General features: G+C 40.1%; 1 long non-coding RNA gene across 1 annotated transcript; it reads left to right on the top strand.

Annotated features, from left to right (window-relative positions):
- The first annotated feature begins 230 nt into the window (after positions 1-230).
- On the top strand, positions 231-13,467 carry LOC148427860 (uncharacterized). Its single transcript, XR_015864886.1, has 3 exons — positions 231-296; positions 10,160-10,344; positions 12,907-13,467. It is a non-coding gene; the product is annotated as an uncharacterized LOC148427860 (long non-coding RNA).
- The last annotated feature ends 5,164 nt before the right edge of the window (positions 13,468-18,631 follow it).

Raw genomic sequence — 18,631 nt, 5'->3', positions numbered from 1 at the left:
TTGCGTACAGTAATCCCTTGGGTGGTAATTGGGTACACAGGACGGTTTCATGTCGTGCAAAGTAAATGCTGAAATATTGTTAATATCATTTGTTTTTGTTTTTTTGGGGGGGAATGCACAAAAAAAAAGATCAGGTGCAAGAAACTATGTATGAAAGGATTGTATTTCATTGATGTGTCGTGCCGCATGTCATGCCTGTGTCTGCGCCAAACATCTCTTTTTGTCCACAGTTTAAAAGAAAGCCAGTCACAAGTTAAAGAAAAAGGAGAGCGATTCCCACTCCACTTTTACATACAGTAAGTCTTTGACTGACTAGCACTGTGTATCGTCTACTTTGAGGTAGACGGGTTTGTGTGTTGTAATGGTCCCTGAGCTAAACTGTCGGGGGCCCTATGCACAATACTTACAGGGTCACTTATGTATGTCAAACAGGTCCTAAATATGAAGCAGATAAAGCATGGCTCATGTATAAGAATAATGGATGGAAAAAGTAATATAGATTGCAAGGAACCACTTGTACTTTCTAACGTGATTTGTAGTCATGTGAAAGTAAAAAATAAAAGCACAACTGAGGAATATAGTTGTGCGATAAATATTGTATAAACTTGTTCCTCCTTGGAGGATGTGTGGGAGAAGGAATTTTAAATAAGGCAACGAGCGAGAAAATGCTGCTTTGGCACGATTATGGCGCACGGCTATATCAGGACCGAAAGTGCAATTGTATGTTTTCTCATGAACCTGAAATGTCAATAGGGCTACATATGTAATGGGCAAAACAATAATAATTCATGCAACATTGGGTGGAAATTGCATTCAATTGATTTATTAGAGGAACTTTAAATGTGGGAAGCACATCCTGTGAACAAAGTCAAGGGTTCTCAATTAGTATTGTGGTTACAACGTTTTCTGTGTGCAAGCCACACAATCACAATGAATGTGTTGGTCAACAGCGCTGTGCAAAGTAAGCGTGGTTATTGACGTTTTACAACTCTGAGATGCTCAGTGTCGCCTGATCTTTGAACACGTCGTACTGATTTTGGGGCCACAAACAGGAGGCCACCTAAAGAGCAGCCTTATTATACACTAATTGATATGGCTGAGCATAGAAATATCAATAGTAGCATGTGGGCTCCTTCCAGTTCTAATAACTTGCAAAAATATGATATATACATTTCAGGAAGAGAAGCCTCTCGTGTTTTGATTAATGCTTAAGGCTATAAAATCATAATGTTTTAATGTTAGTCATGATGGCTGGACTTGGGGAATTCATTAAAGTGACACTATGTAATATCTGGATCGTTATCAATTTTGAAAACCCAATATAAGTGTCAATAAGGTGTTAATTAATGTGTCTTTAATTCAACCAACATATATTTTACTATATATTTGTAGGTCTAGTATTCACTATCTATATTACATGGTGAGCGCCACCCAGATGGGGGCATCTATTCATACTGCTTCCTTTGTTAAATCCCATGGGTGAGCCGGAGTGAAACCAAATATGCCCAAAATGGTGTTGATATATTTGACATGAAGAGCATGTGATGACTCGTTGACAGCTTACATCTCGCACTTCACCCCCCCCCCCCCCACCCCCCCAACACACACACACACCACCACCATTCTGCCTTTACCCATCATTTTCCCCAATTGTCAGAAATGTTTTTGTCTCATCTCGACTCACTGTTATGAGGTGGGGTTTCTGGTTTAATGTTGTGATGGGAAAAGGGGGAGTAGCTGTTATTCCAAATAAAGGATGGAGATGACACCAAGTGAGTGACAAGGCAGACCTTTGGAAGGGCTTCGTGAACACACAATACCAAGGTCAAGCTATGTAGAGGACTTTAATTCAAATTTATTGTTGAAATAACACACACATGCACACAAATGCACACGCGTTGTATCCAGTCGTTGGTTTATATAAGTGCAATGATGTGCTTCAGTTCTTCTCCACTTATCACCATAAGTCACACTTTATTGCCAGGGCCACCTGAAAGAAAATTAGACAAAGCCTCATCCATTTGAAACCCATTATTCTCCCAAACCCAATCACGTCCTCCAGCAGACATTTAATACAATTTAATTTCTTCCGAAATTTTGTTGCGCTGCTGATGTAAAAGCGTTGCCAACCTTAATGGACAAGCAAAGCCCATTCATGTTAAGCTTTTTTCAATCCATGTATGTATTTATCTTTTTATTTTTCTACAAAATAGCAATGTAAGCTCTTTTACTCAAGTATGCATTTACAATATACTCCCAGTTAAAGTGATTATGGTTTACATTTGATCGATTATTACTTCTCATTTAAAACTAGGGGTAAATTATACTCTTAATAAAAGTATTATACTACCAACCAATGAAAACATTATCTAGTTTTATGTTAATAATGGGGGGATGGTCATGTTGTTTTGAAATGTATTTATTAATTTCAATAAACAGCAAATAAAAATAATGAAAGAAATTTTGAAAAATGGGGGCAAATACTGACTACATACAAGGAAATGTATCTGAATAAATCAACCCAAACACATGAGCTCTGTCTTCTATCGAACACAATAGGATTTCATAGAATGGCTCCAGTGGGTCACAAAACCACCTATAGACCAAAAACAATGCCCACTACATTGGAAACATATTAATAGGCTGGGTGTCACGAAGAAATAGCGGTCAATTGCAGTGAGCAAAATCCCAGGAAAAGTGGATATTTAGCAGTTGAATTGAAAGCGTTAAGTAACCATCTGAACATATAGAAAATAGAAGGATGGATTGACAAACGTTATTATTTCTCAAGGCTAACTGCAAAAATAACTTTATACGTAAGAAAAACAGTTTTTTTTTTTCGTTTCTTTGTTGTTTGTCATTTCTGCTCCTTGGCAGATTTTCTTTGACAGATTACGACAATGTCCTCAGAATTGAATGCAAATCTTTCTTTGAAAGTAAAGGTTGAGAGACAAAAATGAAGAAAAAAAAAAAAAACAACCCAGTGTAGATTCAGTTTTTTGGGAATATTGCTTGACATGGAGACTCTGCACAAAACTGCTGTTTTCAGATGACTTTTGAGCATTTAATTTGTCCTAGAATTTATTCAATACTTGGCTTCAAAAGCGAAAGGCCTTCTTAAAAGGTCAGTGGCGCCGCTGACTGAATTATTGGGTCAATCTTGTCCGTGGGCATTTGAAGGAGTATATGCTTATTTAGAATTTTATCCTACTTTTATCCTTTAATTGTCATCTACTTGACCTCATTACCTCACAAATCGGATCTACAGTAACAGTATTTTTGTAAACAATTTTTTTTCTCGATTGACATCGTTAAAAATTCAATATAGAGGGCCTCCGGTTTACAAGATTAATCTGTTCCGCTGTTGGGATTGTAAAGCGAATTCGCCGTATGGCGGGAAATCCAAACCTATGTTAATTATATAAAAAACATAAAAATTGTATATACATATTAAAAATTGGTTGCAAAATAGTATAGTATGTGCTAGTTATATATAATATTTATGCAAACAATTAAATTACATCATAAATAAAAAATAAAAAGGATTTATTTACCTTTACCTTTATTTACTGTGTTATTCTAATAAAGACTGAGACGACGTAATGTCAGTATGAAGCAGATATAGTCTTCACCTCCAACAGGAAAAAATGGCATCCCCCGACACAGCATTCAACCAGAAACAAAAGGCCAGTTGTGGCCATCAAGAGAACATATCAGTCAGGGTTTAAGGTGCTCAGACTTCCTCCCTCTTCCAAAGAACAAAGACTTGTGAAGACACCATCCCCACGCACACACCCACACGCGCCCCAAAAGGTTATAAAAACTGAATCAGGAAGGTGAAACGTTGCCATTTTCTGCTCCGACCTGTGGCAGGACTGGCACGAGGCCTCGTGTACTTTCCCACGCTGTCTGGATTAAATACATTGTTTCACTATGTTGTGGTATGGGTGATCTTTCAACAAAAATGAATACGCTAGGAACTATTTTAAGGCGAGAGGTTTTTCACGGTTCCTTCAATCCCCAGCTTCGTTTCCATATAAATCATCTTCTTGATGATTTATCTTGATGTCTTTAACATCACTAACAATCTTGGGATTCATGGATAACCAATTCAAGTTTGAATTAAGCACTAAAATGCATGATAAATACAATATTGAAAGCACTCTCACACGAGATCAAGTCTTTAGGCAGCCATTTTGTATAATACAGAATGCAAACTGCACTCCAGAACGGATTAAATTACAATCTATAGATTCCACTGTGTGAGTGTATTTTATTTTTTCAAAATTTTTAAAATTCTGTTCTTTTCATGTCATTCTATATTCATTTGATTGCGCTCCATATAGTGTTGTAGTTTTAAGTTGGAGTTTTTTGCCAATTAGAATTCAGCTAACTTGTGTCGCCAGGCTGTATGTAATCTGCCTGCTCCCAGACACTCTAGAGCATTTGCTTCAACAGTTGCGCTGTTGAATCATTTCCAAAACATTATTTCGGGTGCAGCCCACACTGCCTGGTACCAGTTGGTTGGGGACTGCTAAGCTAACTTGTCCCTACTTGGCCTTTTTTCTTTAACTGGGCGAACAGGGGCATGAGATAACCCTGGCAAATAGATCTGCTGGGGATGCCTTGTGTTTGTGAAGGATCAATTTGGTGTTTGGAGCTACACTGGATTTGCAAACTTCAGTTGTTTAACCAAAGCAGCAAGGAGACACCAAAGCACGGCTGAATACACGTGCTACGGTGCTTTTAAAATATTAAGGGGACACCCGAGTGCATATACAGGATTATACTTCTCAGTTCAGAGGAAAAGTGAGCTGGATTATGAGGTACAGCATACATTTTTGAGAAAAGAGAAAGGATTATGAGTATGATTTACGGTTGAAGCATGTTTTTTGTCTTCTGTCCCTTTTCTGTCCCTTTTTCCTGAAAAAAAGGAGGGTCTACCATTATTGACAGAGACCAATCTTCTGGTTGATCAGGTAAGCAGGAAGACTGGGTAGGTTGAAGTGGCAGAGGGGACAGCAGTGGGCTAAATGAGACCGTGGATGTGTAAATACCCATGAGTAGAGTTTTAGATGAAGTGTTGTGATTTAATAGAGTCTGACTTGTGCTGCTGGAAGGACGGTAAGCAGGAAAGTGAAGATGCTGAACACGAGACAATGTTTGTTTTCAAAATCATTTCACAAATTCTAAAAGCCAGAGTGCAGTGGGGAAGAATGGTAATTTAAATTTCTTTTCACACTGTCAGACACACATTGCTTTTAGCAGTGCCTTAAGATAAACTTTTGTTTGAATGTTGAAGAGGCTCAAAACATGAAACCTGCAAAGAAGATGACACAATTGCCACTATCAAATAATTTCTCGTTTTTAAACAACAAAAAGGAAATTGGCCTCTTGTGGGAACTTACATGTTGAAAAGACCACATGCGACTCTTGTGCTATTGAAGTAGTATAATCTTCTGAGGAGCACTCAATTTAAATAATAACAATAATAATCCATTATTAACCATTTCCCATTCCATAGTGGTTACACTTCAAAGCGATGCACCGTTCCTCGAGCATCCGTGTTTAATTGGAGTTTTGAGATGTGCAACTGATGTGCTTTTGTAAACAATCAATATTTCGCTGCTCAAAATAGATACTTACTGCTTATAATCCAAAGCAGTCATCTACTGGCTGAAGTGAAATGTGATGTAAAAGGGCAATACCATCAAATCCAAAAAAAATCAAATAAAACAACAAAAAACACAAGCCTTTTGGTTTTGACAGATTGAGGTTTAAATCTCCATAAACAAATGCCTTGTAATTCTCTGATTAAAAACAGATTTTACTAAACATCTTACTTTACCTAAAGTGTGCATAAAACTTCATGCGTATTATTTCTTTAAGACTTAAATTAATATCAAAGACATAGCTATTACTAAGTGTGTGTGTGAGTATATATTTATATATTATAAATAAGTAGCTTGGTAGGTTGAAGTGGCAGAGGGGACAGCAGTGGGCTAAATGAGACCGTGGATGTGTAAATACCCATGAGTAGAGTTTTAGATGAAGTGTTGTGATTTAATAGAGTCTGACTTGTGCTGCTGGAAGGACGGTAAGCAGGAAAGTGAAGATGCTGAACACGAGACAATGTTTGTTTTCAAAATCATTTCACAAATTCTAAAAGCCAGAGTGCAGTGGGGAAGAATGGTAATTTAAATTTCTTTTCACACTGTCAGACACACATTGCTTTTAGCAGTGCCTTAAGATAAACTTTTGTTTGAATGTTGAAGAGGCTCAAAACATGAAACCTGCAAAGAAGATGACACAATTGCCACTATCAAATAATTTCTCGTTTTTAAACAACAAAAAGGAAATTGGCCTCTTGTGGGAACTTACATGTTGAAAAGACCACATGCGACTCTTGTGCTATTGAAGTAGTATAATCTTCTGAGGAGCACTCAATTTAAATAATAACAATAATAATCCATTATTAACCATTTCCCATTCCATAGTGGTTACACTTCAAAGCGATGCACCGTTCCTCGAGCATCCGTGTTTAATTGGAGTTTTGAGATGTGCAACTGATGTGCTTTTGTAAACAATCAATATTTCGCTGCTCAAAATAGATACTTACTGCTTATAATCCAAAGCAGTCATCTACTGGCTGAAGTGAAATGTGATGTAAAAGGGCAATACCATCAAATCCAAAAAAAATCAAATAAAACAACAAAAAACACAAGCCTTTTGGTTTTGACAGATTGAGGTTTAAATCTCCATAAACAAATGCCTTGTAATTCTCTGATTAAAAACAGATTTTACTAAACATCTTACTTTACCTAAAGTGTGCATAAAACTTCATGCGTATTATTTCTTTAAGACTTAAATTAATATCAAAGACATAGCTATTACTAAGTGTGTGTGTGAGTATATATTTATATATTATAAATAAGTAGCTTTTACTATACTATTTTGATACCAATTTTAATATGTATATACAATTTTTATGTTTTTACTTGGGGTTTTACACGCATTATCTTATTAATATAGGTTTGGATTGCCCGCCATATGGCAAATTCGCATTACGATCCCAACCGCTGAACTGATTAACCTCGTAAACCAGGGGCTCACTGTACTCTTGTATCACAACAGGGAAATATAATGTTCTTATCCGACATGGAAAAAGACATTTGCGTTCTGAACTTCGGTGCCTATTACTGACTATAAACCACAATAACAGTAAACTAAAGTATTAAATTATGAATAAACTTTGCCCAATCGTTTTTACCAAGTCCTCACTCATCATTCATCTAGTGGAAAAAAGACTCACCGTTTTGTTTTAAATCTATCAGTATGGCAAATCACGTAAGGTTTGAGACCATGATGTCAAATGAAATAGGCATTGCAATACAATTTGTCCATTTTTTAATGAAATATTGGAGCTTTAGTAAACACCAAGTTGTTTTGAAAAAAGAAATGGCTGAAGTTTGCAGTCCAATACTACATGAGTTCATTATGGTATTATGGTTATTGTAGACTAAGGTCTAAATACATTTTCTCACCGCAGGATGCTTTTAAATTAATGAGTACCATATTCGAAAGATGCTCATGACACTACTATTTCAGAGACTACCCTGCCAGCGACACTTGCATGACAAAATATTGATCACATTACAAATATGAATACTAATTATCCCAACCTAATACAGGGTGACCCAAAAAACTGGATCTTTTTTCAATTGTGCATTGCTAGACATGAGCAAGTGGCAACACTGTGAGACTGTGGCCTTGAACAAGTAAATACTTTGCCATTTCAGTAGTCATGAATCAGTGGAACGGACAACAGCCCATATTAGCCATAACAATATTTTATAAAAACGGTGATAGTTTGACAGCTGTGCAGAGACTAAAGAGACTGTATCTGCCCTAAAGAAAAAACCCAACAGGATGGCCAAGAAGTACTCGTACTCCACAGAACACTGATGCTGTACTCTAGTCTGTCTTAGGGAGCCCACGGTGTTCAAATCATATGGTTAAATTTTGAAAATGATTTTTCAAGGAGCATTTTAAGTTTAATTTTCTATAGCAGATTTCAAGAATGTATTTGTACAATAGGATGCCATCTAAAGCTGTGGTCCCCGACCCCCGGTACCGGTCCGTGGATCAACTGGTACCGGGCCGCGTGGGCTGCACCCAAAATAATGTTTTGGAGATGATTTAGTTTAATGGTACGCGCACACCAAACGCGAACGATACGAAAAAGCAGAGAGTTTTGTATTGTAATTAATGGAGCTCACGTGACTGGGCGCGAATGCACGTCTAGCGACGCGATCGATGCGATTGGAGCAACGCAACGGACACAAATGGAGCGACGCGAATGGCCGCGCATGGTTACGAGAAGCAAAATTTCACCTCTGCGTGAAGTTAATTTTTTTTTTTACTTTTTCCGCGTTTCACGTCACGACAGCCAATCGACTTTGGGAACATTCAATGGCTCATGCAGGAGGCAGGAATGAAACATGGCGGCTGCTTTGCGGTCACCGGGAGCGATCCAACACGGCCAGCTGAAATTTCAATACAAAACAGAGCCAAGCAAGAGCACTCACCTGGCTTGTAGAAAGGCGGAAGCGAGAACTTGGGACAACTGGTATGTGCAGCATTTGCTTCACTTAACAGCTGTTGAACCGTAGTTACTGTGCTAAGCTAACGATAGCACAATACTTAGCCTGGTCTCGACCACTGCGAGATTGCGACATTGCAAATTTTGGCGCCACCTCTGGCCGGCGTTTATATTACATATATTACATACATAGTTCACCCCCCCCCCCCCCCCCCCCCCGGTCCACAATATAAATGCATTTCTGAGCGGCATGTTTTGTTTCAATTACGATAAATAAAATATATTTCTTCCATCAACCGGCATCTTAGTGACACCGACCAATAGTGGACCAGCATCTTAGTGACACAGTGATACATACCAATAGCAGACCAGCATCTTAGTGACGCTGACTAATAACGGACCAGCATCTTAGTGACGCAGTGACGCAGACCAATAACAGACCCGCATTTTAGTGATGTATGCAGTGACGCAAGTAGTGACGTATGAGCATGGTGCGACTCGCAGGCATATGCACGCAGACTGACCACCTATTTTGAATTTTGTAAATGTTCTGTCCTCAGTATGCATGTGTCAGAGTGTAAGTGGTGGACTGATTTTCACTATGTCATTGTGTTGTGCACATGCCCTTGATTAGATGGTTCAACACCTGTGCTCAATTGACAATGGGCAGGCACTAACAAGAGCCAATCAAGTTTGGCAACCTGGCAAAATGGGTCTATCATAAGCAGAGGTGGAACTACACTCCCTTTTCAAAAGGACAGGGGTTAGGAAAAGAGGGCAGAAGGTCTGGTTGGTGACTGCTGCCTGTGCTGAACATGTGCCCTGAAGAGGGAATGCATTGGAGCTGGTGGCGGTGTGATCCTGAGGATCCAGTGGCGGAGGCCTTGCTGATCCTCAGCCTGACAACGGTGCATTAAGCGCCTGTGTATGTGTGTACGCCACAACGGCGTGCGTTTCACTGGTCAGTGCACTAATTTTTGCCCTCCCCTCCCCTGTGGGTCGCCTGCTTTTTTTCCTCTCATCCCCCGAACGGTGACCATGATGTGTGGCCTCCGACCTGGAAAGGTGGCAGAGGACTTGTCGGAACCTGGACTTTTAATCTTTTAAGGGACATTTACATGCGTTTTCGGTGTGATGTTAGTTTTTAGGGTTGATCAAACGACAACTAGCCAATAAACTGTTTTAAGTGAACCCTCATTTTTGTGGTTGCTCATGCACTGCTCTCCCTCGCGATTCAAACGGACCAAAGGGTGGATGTGAGGGAAAGGTCGTCAGTTTGGCTGTCGCCCCATGCTCTTTGTGACAAGAGCACACTTGGACAGATAGCCAACAGTTCCTCAAAGAGACAAAGAAGCTGGAGTAATTTGAGGTGGTTTTCTCTTGTCTTCAGTCTTTTTGCCAGATTAGTCTCTTCAATCCAATATTCTGTCCTTCTTTCTCTGAAGCAATGTTATGTTTCCTGAAATTACAAAAATAGAGCAAAACAAAACTGACATTAAACACATTCATGCCTAGCTCAACGTGACTGCTTTGTTATCATCGCATTTTGCCTTTTAGACTCAGAGAACCTTGACGCCAACCTACACAAAACAATGAAAACAGGGAGGAAGCTGCCACTGTGACATAGCACCCAGCGTGACAAGCAAGGCCTCTCTGTCAGATGAATCAAGGACGTCCTGGAAACTCAGTGAAAGGTCCTTATTGGAACAGACATTTGCAAAGAAAAGTTGCAGGGGAAACAAGTGAGTCAACGCTTCAGATGTCGAGGAATCTTTTATAAACTAGGCACAGCATGGTTTGACATAAGAGCAACATAGCTTGTGAAGAAAGGCACTTGTTTTTGATCATCTTGTTTTTTTTTTTTTGTTTGTTTGTTTTGGTTCAGTAGCTATGGCCTGTCTCCATATTTGTGAGCAAAATTGTTTGGTCAGCTAAATTTTACAGAATGCAGGAACAATTTTCACCAGTCCGACCTGAAAATGTGACTAACTTGCATCGATTATAAAAAGAAGCTAGATAGTCAAAAAATTACATCCAATCAGACTGTATTACTATAATTGCAAAATTTAAATAAAACCCATTAGAGTTCAAATAAAAATATGTTTTAAAATTATGTTGGCATTTGGCCATTTGCATAAGTACACCTTAGTGCAGTTTTATATCTGTATAGTTTTATATGTTATTTGTTTCTCTTTTGTTGGGATGCATTCTGTTCTCCTTGTTGGGATACATTATGCATTCCAATAACCCAATAGTTTTACCAGGAAAAAAGTCAGAGAACAAGGGGTTGGACTCTTAATCTTTTTCGGGACACAGAGACAATTATATATATATATATATATATATATATATATATATATATATATATATATATATATATATATATATATATATATATATATATGCCTGAAGGTAGTTAGCATGATAAAAGGAGCTCCAATTGTCGATTGAGGGCCTTTCCCAATTACTGTTGTGCAGTTAAGCATGGAGGCCCCAAAACCACAGGTGCACAACAAGTGATCACAAAGAAAATTTATGTTTTCGCAATGATTCCTTGTCAGTAGAAATGATACATTATTATGATAATGATATAATGATACATTATTACTGCCAGAGGGTGTCCGACCAGGTCACTGATGGTCTTGAGACTGTCTAACTTGAATAGAGGGTAATTCATTTTGTTCACAACCGGACCATCCACAGAATTGTCACTTGCCCCTGAATCGATGAGTGCTGTTAAGGCAACATTGAGTCTAGAACAAGAAATTTCTCCTGTTAATTTCAGTCTCAGGCCCACAGAAACTTTTGGAGTTGGATGACAAAAAACATGAGGCAAAGACTCACTAGTTGAGCTATGCTTCATAGATTCAAATGGTGACCGGGGAGTTGAGACCCTGGACTCGTTCATAGATGACCACAGACGGCAGTCTGCTACCCTGTGACTAGGAAAAACTCAGTATAGACACAGGTGACGCTTCATTTAACTGTCCTGCTCTGCTGGAGTCAGACGGCCCCCTACCAGCTGCATTGGATCAGCGCTGACAGACGAGAATGGTTAAGCAATGTGTTGGTCAAGTGGTGGAGCTGTGTCTGATGGGGTTGGGTCTCCAAGGGGCAATGGCCAGCGATGAGTTCCTTGACTCCCATGCTCATTTTCTCACTCGCTCACACAGTCTAATCGGATGGTCAAGCCTATCAGGTCCCACAGACTGGAGGTCTCATCTCAGGCAGCCATGTCATCTTTTACCTGGAAACGTAAACACCTGCCAAAAATACTGCACAAAGTGTCATAGCCGCTTCCGCTGCTAGTATGCGGAACCCGATAGAAAACCCAGCCACTAATAAATTGCCCTGTCTCGTGTCCAATAACTGGTTAGCTGCCTCTTTGCCTTGCAATGGTTGGTCAAATACATTAGACAGGTCAGCGAGAAATGTCAGAAGGGAAGAACAAACAATGGCCTGACTCAAAGCCATAGACCAAGCCGTTGTCTTGTCTGTGAGCAAGCTAATTATCAAGGCTACTCTGGCTGGAATGTCGGCATACATTAACTCTTTCAGCGGCGAGCGAAAATTCTAAATATACGGGCCCTCTAGACTCTAGAGGGCCCGTATATTCAGCATTTTCACTCACCTTACATGGCTAAGAGAATATTGTGTGCTATGTCTATGTAAGTATGGGTGCTGCCATATGAAGAATTGACTTCCATTCTTCAGTTAGAATTGTAGGTAATAGCTGTTTTGTAAGATTAGATAGAGTAATTCACCACATAGGCCAAGTTCTGCATCGCAAGATGGATGAGGAATGATAGGTTCCCGGTTCCCCGCCGGGTTCTCGATAGGATGTGACAAGGGAAACTGACCAGCTTTCTCTGAGACAGAACGCTGGTTGCTCTCATTAACACATCCACACACTTGGTCTACTCGGGCTGTTAAATCTCCCTATGTTTGCATTCAGTCATAGATTCCATAAGGCCATCTACATACCAAGCCGGCATCAGTGGTTGGAACTCGTCCTGGGCTGTCATCTTGGTGTGGCAAAACACTTGAACGTCAGTGTTTGCCATAGTATGTCGGAAAAAGATTTGGGGCAGATTCTGCATGAGCAATTGGGTCGGGGCTGTCAGGACAATCTTAACTTTCAAAGGCTGTTTAGCTAACAAATTAGCACAAAAGATGAAAGAAGAACCACAAGTGATGAACCTAGAAAAAACAAACAGGGCGAAATTCAAAACGTCTAATGCACATCTTTATCAGTATACTTTATTTCGTTTGTGTCTGTTTGTTTGTTTGTTTTCACATCCCAGCATTGGTGTTCGCCATTACCTGGACAGAGCACGAGAAGATCCATCGTGAGTGGAAATAAAAGCTGTCTGTTAATATGCGTAATAATGAATGATGTAAGGTACCCCACAAATGTACACCACTTGGAACAATGACTGTTGCCTATGACAGGGAGAAGAACAACATCAAACACCTGCGCAGAAGGTAAATAATTGTTGGAGTCACTGCAGTGTGTTCATGGTAGATTTTGAGCTCATTTGCCAGCATAATAAGTCGGCGCTGCAATTTTCCACGATGCCCCACTGTCGGGTTGATGTGTAGACTAAGAGTGGACAGGGATTGTTCATGCAGGCTGACTCTTTTTCCTTGACTATAGCAAGGGCAGAACGTAAACTAATGGACTTCGACCGTCACGGATCTGCTGATTGTGTAAGCATTAACAGTGGCTTTCCCCTATCATCATCTTGAAGCTGTGATAAATATTTTTGCACACTAAATAGATCAATAATGATAGGAATAGCGGTTAGTCCTGAGTCTTCTTGCTCTAAAATGCACTTTTCTCGCTTGTATGCATGTACTGTAAGTTCCAAATTATTACACAGAAAATTCACTCACATACATTTAAATTAGTGAAAATAATGATACCCATATGCTCAGAGATGAACTGGCTCATGTTTCATGCTTTGTCCATACTATCAATATAGCTGCTCACTTGAAAAAGTGTATTGTCATATAGTTTTGCGATAAATTTTGAAGAAATATTAATATTAAAAGAAATATTCATATATTTCATTGGGCAACAGTTTTCTGTGTAAGAGTTGCACTTTATTTTTGTTTCATCATATTTTATACTATGAAACTATATACTATATAACCAGCTTAAAAGAGTAGCAGCTGTCCATGTGTTGTTTTTGAGGAAAAAAGTTATATTTCTTACAAATCAAATCTTAATAAATGGAAATAAGAACAAAATGGATACTTCGTATTCCTTTGTTTTGTCTGAAGTGGTATTATGGTTCTTGCACAGCTATGGATTGAAGCAGAAATAATTTTTCACTTAATTGAATAGGTTTAATTGAAAATTGTTCTGAATTGAAAATCCATTCTGAACCAAACCCGAGACCAGATTTACACACCCATCCCAACTTACTTCAGGTAGTAAGTGGTAGGCTGGGGAAACACACCCTGAAGAGGTCGCCAGGCAATTGTAGGGCGTGCAGAGACAAACAAGCTCTCACGCTCCCAATCACGTCTAAGGACAGTTTGGTATGTCCTCTCCATGCATGTTTTTGGAGTGTGGGAGGAAACGGGAGTGCCCAAAGAGATTGGTCTTTTTTTAAATTTTGGGTTGTTTGGTCTTTTGTTCATGTTCTGAGTTCATTTCTCTGCTCCGCTTGTGTTAGTGTCCCGTCACCATGATTACGTTCACCTGTCCGCGTTAACTTGCTCCCCTAGTGTTTGCCAATCAGCGCCATGCTCATTTTGTGTCATGCCCATGTGTTCCTTGTTTGTTTTGTCAGTTTTGAATGTATTTAGTTTCCCTATACCTTTCAGTTTTTTGTTGAGTCATTGTTGATGTTGCGTCCTTGTAGCTATCAGTTCCTCGTCGGTCTTACGTTGAGTTTGTTTGTTATGTGGTCATCTTTAGATTAAACTAGTATTTTTGATCAAACCCTGCCTCTCTCCTTCACTGCTTCTGCATCCACACCCTCTCCCAGAATGTTCCCATTCGATAGTTCTCTCATAATGTATTTTGTTGCTTGTTTGTGTGCAACAGTAACTACTGGACACACAGACGCATATTACTTGGCATAGCGTGAAGCGAAGTCACTGGGGGCCTCCTTAGATTGCTACTCACTAAGGTCACCAAACTTTGTCAAAAATGCCACGGTATGGTATTTGGGTTCTCTTTGGTCAGTAAATATGATGAATTGGCGTATTTGTAAATTGTACTTATTGTTGCAGAAAAGCCGCTTGATTTTTTTTCAGCAAAATTCTATAGCCTTTCTATGGTCCTAAGGTGCTAGACAGAATGACATGATGACACAGCACGATGAAAGTGTGTATCTGATATAACCACCTAGAGTAAGCTTCATCTTTGAAGGTTTCTCCGACTGAACCATCAAACACTGCAAACATTTTAGCTCCTTGTATGCTAGCAGAAGCTTGTCTGCCTCATCCTTCAAAGCCAATTCTCAAAGCCAGGGCGATGGATTAACAACCGTTCTTCCTCCAGCAAAGAAGGGCGGGCACAGAAAGGCTAGGGGATAAGAAATGACAACTCCACAGTAAATTAGCTGTTTTCAACTTCAGCTCTGGGCTGTTGGTTTCTGATTGTTTTTGTTTTGTTTTTTTCTTGTTTTGTTTCCTACAATCTTCTCTCAGTTCCCTCGGACTCAACAAAGCTGCACTCAGCATCATTGACGGGCAGATACAGCAAGATCAGAGAGTAATGAGACCCATGCTCGCTTCCACGGCATCCTCATCTCATGTCTGTCACTCTTCTCCCATACCCAGTACCCCCCCCCCCCCCCCCCCCCCCCGCTTCCTTGGTGTGAGGCCGGATGTAATTCATTAGAAAGCAAGCCAAGATAGCCTCTCCTGTAGAGTAAGAGAATAAAAACTGACCAATATGTTGTCAGTGACTGCATTGTTCCCACCCCCATACAACCTTTTGAAGAAGGTCTGACTCAGCTGAGTTTCAAAGCCCCGTCATGACCTCTGTTCAGCGCGTGATTGTTGTGCATTGCCATGCTTGATAAAATTCGAAAATACGACCATGCAATAAACGCAGCTAATGACTGAGGTGAACATCAATGTCAGGCCAACTCAACGGCTCAACGACGGCTATCGAGCCTGATGCTGGTGCACAAACGAATGAGGCACACATATGGAAGGATGGCAAATCTTATATTCAAACAGGAAGTGGCAATGCCACACACACACCCACACAGGCACACACGCATCAGCACATATTATTAGGCATCGAGCACAGAGAGAGAGGGAGAGATAATTCTTCCAAGCCGGAGGACGACGACATGGCAACAGGATTGCGTCACAGCCTGATAGCTCGAGGACGAAGCAAAAAGAGGCGGAGGGAGGCAGTGTGTTGAGAGAGTGGCTAAGGAATTATGAAGGTAAATGAGATTGAGGTGAGGCAGAGGGTATTGCAGGCTGTATTATGTTTTTATGAGCCAGCCCCAAGTCAAGGATCAAACAAGGCCTTTAAATCACATCCAAGGAAACATGTTCACATAGGCTACGATGTGTTGTGGATGAAGACATTCCTTTTCTTTAGGTATTTATATTCGTTTTAGTGAATGACTCTTGGACAGTTCCGGTGTACCACAGTCTAGGGGTGTCCTTCGCTGAGGGGGGACTCAAAATGCAGCATAACTCCCTAGAAGACGGTGACACCATACTCCCAAATCGGAGAAACATCCATAACAAAGAGAATGTAAATGATATGCCTGCTTAATAAGAGCTTACACTCGTATTATATCAAAAATGTCATGTCCTTGTGGTTGCACTGATCTGATCAAACATCTCACGTATTTTTTTTTTTTTTTCTTTTTACAATTATGTTCGGGCAGCTTCCATCTCTAATGTATTATTAGTTGCTTCAACCTCTATTTATTTGTCATGTTTAAGTAAAAAGTTAAAGGGACAATGAAAAAGGAATACACTAAATGAGTATGACTTTAAAAAAAAACTTTTGAATAAATGTGTTCTTAACGACCAACAGTATGTTTTAAATACAAAATGGATTCGGTTGAAGTTGGGAAATTGTGTAAAATGTAAATAAAAACAAAATATAACGATTTGAAAATCCTTCCCAGCTCATATTCATTTGAATGCACAACAAAGACCACATATTTAATGTTCAAACTAATAAACTTAATTGGCTTTTTTTGCCAAAAAACAATTAGCTTAGAATTTCATGGCTGCAACATGTCCAGGAGAAGTTGGGAAAGTTGGCAAAAAAGACTGAGAAAGCTGAAAACAGCTCACCAAACAACTATTTGGAACATCCAGCATGTGATCAGGCTAAATGGGAACAGGTGGGTAGCATGATCGGGTATAAAAGGAGCCTCCCCAAACATGCTCAGTCAATTACAAGCAACAGCTGCGTGAGAAAAAAGAAGAACAGTTTAAGAACACCATTTCTCAAAGCAAAATTGCAAGGAATTTAGGGATTTCAACAAATTAATCTTATAAACCGGTCCCCACTGTATATATAATAGAAATATACTGTACAAAAATGAATGTATGAACATCCAAATAATTGTGTTCCTTTTTTTCTCTCATCTGATGTGCATGCGTGTCATACGCAGATGTAAAATGTATAAGAAACATGTTTTTTTTGTAACTTTTTATTCTTATAATAGAACACTGTACAGTAAATGAGAGCTTTACTGGTCCTCAAGAGTATCCGCCATTTCTGCATTTTGTATCACAATTAGACATTCAATACGGTTATTAAATTCAACGGTTCTGACCGTGTTGTCGCAGATTTCTTGCGCTCTTTGTTAGAGCCCGTACTATGTTGCGGAGCTCTTGCAGGTTGTCCAAGGTAAGGCCACGTTCCAAGTCGTCGGCGACGGCTGCCTCCTCCTCCTCACTCTCCGATCTTGTCATTCGGAAAAGGTCCTCGGTGGCGAGGAGCTCCGAGTGGCTCTCAATCAGCGTGTTGATAATTTTCATGTCGGAGAAAGATTTGGTGACTACCAAATGCGCCAGCCTCAAGGCTTATCTACAGAGGAGTGGTAAACTTCATCCGGCGTAAATCCTTCCTTGGCATGGACGACGTCCACAGTTTAGCCCCAACTTGCATTATGCGCTTGCTCTTTCATTTCATTAAGAGATTTCTGAATGCTGGTTAGGTGCATCGCAGTGTTGTATCCCCGCCAATATCTCGTGAGGCTGAAGTCCTCGTTATCTTCGTTGATGGTGGGGATGAATCCCTCGATTGCGGACCACATGTAGAACGCTTAGAAAGCATGAATGACCCCCTCCTCCATGGGCTGTATGAATGGTGTTTAGGGGCAGGAACTCTATTTGGACCCCGTCGTAATGGACATATGTTACATGTCCTCCTGCACGGTCCATCAAAAAGAGGACCTTAAAGGGCTGCCCCTTTTCCGCGAGTTACAGCTTCAACTGCAGGATAAAGCAGTTCATGAACCAGTTGCATTTGATGGCTTCTATCACCACCGCCTTTTTATTACTCATCCAGGAGACAGGCAGCAAGGCTTTGATTTTTTTTGTTTGTTTTATTGTAATTTTAAAGCCTGATGATTCAGAGACATGAAAATTAAGGCGGGCTTGAGCATGAAGCCCGCAGCATTCCCACACATGAGAAGAGTCACCCATTCTTTGTGAGCTTTGAACCCTCGCCTCTTTGCTTCCTCCTTGTAAAGGAACTTCCAGGATGACAACTTTTTCCAGAAGAGGCCAGTCTCATCCATATTAAACACTTGCTCTGGGAGAAAGCCACCCTCTTCAATTAATTGCGGAAACTGGCCCTCCACGTAATGAAGAGCTGCCTCTTGGTCTTCCGAGGAAGCATCCCCATACAACGGAATGCTGCAAAGTCTAAACCTCCTCTTGAACTTCTTGAACCAGCCCTCAACTATACCAAATTGTCCTCGTGTGGTAGAATCACTCAAGTTGCTCGTACCAGGCTGAGGTTCATCTGCTTGATCACCATCACCACCACACTCAACGAGGCTGTCACCCAGGGTTTTG

The sequence above is a fragment of the Hippichthys cyanospilos genome, chromosome 2, assembly GCF_059441005.1.
Source record: "Hippichthys cyanospilos isolate Australia breed blue-spotted pipefish chromosome 2, RoL_Hcya_1.0, whole genome shotgun sequence".
NCBI classification, from domain to species: Eukaryota; Metazoa; Chordata; class Actinopteri; order Syngnathiformes; family Syngnathidae; genus Hippichthys; species Hippichthys cyanospilos.
This window is presented reverse-complemented; position numbering and strand designations above follow the sequence as displayed.